This window comes from Formica exsecta, unplaced genomic scaffold, assembly GCF_003651465.1.
Source record: "Formica exsecta isolate Colony F162 unplaced genomic scaffold, ASM365146v1 scaffold21, whole genome shotgun sequence".
Classification (NCBI taxonomy): domain Eukaryota; kingdom Metazoa; phylum Arthropoda; class Insecta; order Hymenoptera; family Formicidae; genus Formica; species Formica exsecta.
The window spans coordinates 1792489-1797890 of record NW_021849398.1 but is presented as its reverse complement, the minus strand read 5'-3'; positions in this window follow the sequence as shown (position 1 = coordinate 1797890).

Genomic DNA, 5402 nt, shown 5'->3' with positions numbered 1-5402 from the left:
ATAATATAAAGTACATTCTCCGTTTTTGACTTGCTATATTTTGTCTTTAAAATTAAAACAAGATTCTTTGCCCTGATTAATCAATCAAACGCTTAGTGCAAGTATTCATTGATTAATCTAATAATCCAAATACTAAAATCCAAGACAGAGTTTGAGTTTTATTCATCAATCGGTTTCAGAGCGATCAAACTTGCTTCACTTGAAAACGCTGTACGTTACCGCCGGCATAGCTCTCAGGTTCATTAGAGTACGCAAACCTCCTCACCCGGCAAATGCCTTCGTTAAGGTGGAGATACCATCGAGGAGGAAAAATGTGTGAGGATAGGCTTTTTCCTCTTTTTCATTTCTCAGGATAGGTATTATTTTATTTTTAATACAAAATTAAATTTACAGATACAAAATAATTTATTACATGAAATTACACGAAAATCTCCAAAATATACGTATAATAAAAAATGTACAAGAAATTGTTAGACTAGATAAGGCTTTTCAGATTAATTACGCGATATTTATTATTAATAATCATACAATTATAAAGCTTAATAAATTTTATATAATGTAAAGAATCGCGACCAAAAGAGTCATTAATAAAGTTATTAATCGTCTTTAATTGTAGAAGAAAATACTTGTGCACTATTGGTGCATTTTGCGCAGACATTCAAAGAAAAAATTCAAAATGCAAAAAAATAGACAAAGCTTCAATGTACATCAACGATTAAATTATAAAACAAATCGCGATTTAAAATTTGCGAGCAAACACGACAAATAAATAAACCAACGATATTCAAAATATTCGATTGCGATACGCGTAATTTCTATAATAACCGAAACCCACATACACGTACGCGTACGCGATATAATCACTATCATTTTATGCAAAGATATTTCGGCATTCGAAATTTGTTATATAGTATCCACTGCGCGATTTATTTTCCAATACACGATTTTATATAAACGTCGCGATCAACAATAAGATATATATTCTATCTCGTGGATGACTGTTTTAATAGAATAAAATGGCTCTTATAAGCCTTTAAATATCGTTATAAAAAATCGCGTTATTGCCACGTAGAGAATAACAGACCCAACGATTTTAACAAGGCCCTCCCTCCGCCGGGTGACACGCTGGTTAATATCCGACAAAGAGAAGAACGATCCTAAAGGCGGAGAACGACCAACGTCTTGTTTCTATTTCAGTTTCTTCAAGATTGATCCGCAAAGAAAAGTTAAGTGATCCGTTGAACGTTAGATCCGCTGCAGGAGGGAACAAATCCCGGATCTTCCGGACTGTTCCCGATAGCAATGATTTCGGTAATGAATCAACGACAGTTACCATTTATCTTTATTTTACAAGATTGAAAATTTCGCGAGAAAATATGTTCTTCCATTATTAAGAAATATATCTCTTTAATAAAAAATAAATGGATATAACAATTTTTTATGAAAATGTGGTTACGAACAACTATATTTATGGATAATAAAATACATGCATCGTTATTATAGCTAGTGTTAAATGTGCGAGTACAAATAATTCTCGGGTACCAACTGTTCGAGACGAATCGAACCCGATAACAGCAAAATTTAAAATATTTCAATTCAAATACTTTGCAAGATAAAATAAATCGATATAATTTCAAATAATTAATTCTAAGCTATTTTTTTGTAACGTTTAAATAAATTAATTTGTCGATTTTTTTCTGATATCGGGGTACCCATTTGATTTGTCTCGAAGTTTTTAAATATTCGCACATTTTACGTTATATTCATATATATAATTTCGTATGTAATATAATATTCAAAAAAGTATAAAAAATTTTTGAAATAGTATGTTGATTTGCGCATGTATTTTGTTATATATATAGAATAGTACATGTATCTAAAAGCACTAATCCTAACAGGACTGTTGTCCTGTCCTAAAGTGGCGGGATGTCCAATATCTGCAAATAGTTTCTTAAAAAAAAACCAAAAACTGATGTTAATGTGCCTAGAAATAGTTTCTCAATAAAAACCAAAAATTATATTAATTGATAGTTAATTATTAAAATATATTCGTTCGTAACCATAATTTTTTTTAAAAAGTCAACAAAGATGGGCAAACTAATAGCAATTAGAAATTATTAAAAAAATATAAATCTATACATAATAGTTATATCCATGTTTAAAATTTTTCGTGTAATTTACAAAAGAATACATATTTCATATAATTTACATACAATTAGAATAAACACAATTTTATATAATACAATTATAATTACAATATTAAATTATAATTAAAATACAATTATAATTATGAAATTTACAAATTGATAATGCGCTATCAGTATCAAATAAATATATTCAATTTATACAAATATTCTATAATGCAAATAATTTGATGCTGAAAGCATACACATGCTTGGACTTATGCATATTTACATTATAGCTTACACAATATATATATATATATATATATTGTAACATTTTTAACATAAAATATACATTATAATATATTATGTTTTCTAATATTATTATAGTTCATTTTTTTTAATTTTCCGAGAAATAAAATTTATAAGTTGGATATTATTATTATATATTTTAATCTTATTTCTAGCTTTTTCCTTAATGTCCTAATGGTCCTTATAGCCCTAACAATCCTACTTGCTGGCTGAACCAGCGGAGATTTGGAGAACGTATCCCTAACCGCGCGCCCTACTCGCGTGTCCTAACCGCGCGTCCTACTCACGTGCCCTACTCGCGTATCCTAATCGTATCTTACGTATCTGTCGCTACGCATTTTGGCCAGTATTGTCCGCCTATTTTGCGTAGCCTATATCTATTCTTCGGGCCAGTTGGACCTACCTTTCGTTGCTCCGGGCCATTTTCTGAATCGATCTTTAACCAGAGATCGAAAAAAGAGATACGCACTCTTTTATTGCCGGCTATTTATTATCGCCGGCGAAGCGCAAGATTTTTCTGATTGATCATTTGATCTCTCTTATATCAGTTAAAATAAAGTTTAAAAACAATGTCTACAAAAAAATTCTACGATATGGATGAGCTGTAAGAAATTAGGACAAGATCGGCGCGCATTATAAGAATGAATTACCATCACAAGTAATTAATTATAAAATAATATAATTGATAAAATTACTGACGTTCTTTATTCAATAAATCAGATAAAATCTACAAATTGGAAAAAAATTTTTTCTATAATCTTCCTTTTATAATTTAGACTTTAATTTACTTTTGCAATGGATGCAATGCATATCAACAAAACTTATTAAAAGTGATTCAACTTGATCTATTTTAGCTCATCCATTTAAAAGTAACGGATTTATCTACGATCTACAATCTACAATCTATATCTACAATCTCTACAAATCCGTTACTTTAAAATGAAATAAAAGTTTATCACTCACCGACACTGATGCGCAAGCGGAGTTGTTGGTCTTGAGGCTACGTTGTATGTAACATACAAATATAAAATTCAAATTATAGCAGAGTTCAAAATATAATTAATATTTCAAAAAAATTATTATTTTACATGGACGCGAAAGACGCGAAAGCCGTCCGCGGCACGATGACAGCACCAACAATACGACGAGCCGTCCGCTCGTAAAAGATTAATTATTAATTTTATCAAATTATTTCCCGATGCTTGTCATGATTGCGTTTAGGAAATTTAACGGAGTGTCTCACTGTTACTATATTGCTCGAGTGTCGCCGTGCGAATGATAATACGAAAGGTTATTAAACGTTTAATGTATCACGGAGCTTATCGTTATGTTAATTAATGGATTTTGCGATTCGATCGTTTTATAGCACGTTCTTAATCAAAATTATATCTAGATCATCGAAAAATCAAATGATGTAGTATCATGAACGAAATATATTTAATTCTATTTATTGTTAAAGAAATAATTATTGTCCGTAAAGATCGCAACAAAACGATAATTTATAATTTAGATTTCTGTTATTTCAATTCTTACTTTGAAAAAGATTCTTACTTGCATTTTATCGGTTTGAGAATAATTTTAATGGATTAATGAGATTTTTGCGACTAAAATGACATCAAACACAACATCAATCAGATAATTTTTAGTTAAATTAATAATAAAAATTTTAATCACATATTTAACTAAAAATTATCCGGTTTATGTTATGTTTGGTATCATTTTAATCACAAAAATATCATTAATCCATTCAAATTATTTTTAAACAGGTATAATATAAAAGTTTTATTTTCTATGGTAATATGGCACATATATATTCGTGAAATACTGTACCTATATAAAGGAATAAGCCCCTCGCATATAAGAGACTTCAAAACTCTTTGATGATACGTCATCTCGCTTGCTCTTTATTATAATTCGAATAATTCTTACTTAGATAAGGAAAAATTTTTTTTATCTAATTTTTAAATTTGTATCTAATTAAAATTTATCCGAATAATGTCGCATTTTTTTTGTCATTTCATTTGCAAAAATCTTATTAATGAAATAAAATTACGTTGAAAAATATAAGAAATATAAAAATTTTATAGTTGAAAGTTTTTATATATTCAATAAATGCGCTCCGTTTGACACTATTTTCGCTCCGAAGCGTTTAGAGGATAAATGAGGGTGAAAAATCTTTCTTTTCGAGCGAAAATAGCTTTAAGTGGAGCGTATTTATGTTATATGTGTTTATTTTCAAAAGACTTGTAGTATTAATTATCTTATTATTCTAATTACTTATGTTTATATAAATTTGTATATAATCGCTTTTAATGTGCATCGGTGCGCATTAGTGCATCCAACTAAATTTATAAATTAAAAAATTAATTAAATAATATAATTAATAATAAATTGACTAATTATAAAAAGCTATATAAATTAAAAACATAATTTTATATTGCTTAAAATGCTTGATAATTTTGTTTCGAGAATAAGAAAAAAGTGAAAGCATTTTATTGTAAATATCTTCTACACGTTATATTTAAAAATTAGGGAAAAAATTATTAAGAAAATTGATTGAAGAAAATTTATTTTTTATTTCACATGCATGTATATATATGTACATAAAAATACTTCAATAATAACTTATTATCGCTGACCGTAGTATATACTAAAATGAAAAAACATTACGCGCGCAACTAATAAAACATTAATAAATGTATAATATTTCTCTGCATTTTTGATCCATAATTATGGATTTAGCACGGACATGTACCAACTTGGCCGTTTTACCGTGGCACCAAAAAGTGAACCTGGCCATGTAATTCCGCCGGCTCTAAAATGGATCCAGTTCGCGCTACTGCATTAGCTAGAAAAAGCGTCTTTCGGAAAACAGCGGCACGGCCCCTCTCAGGCTTCTCTCTGGTAATACAATCAAATCAAAATTTTTTATTCGAAAAATTAATTTTATTTTACCATTTATTATTA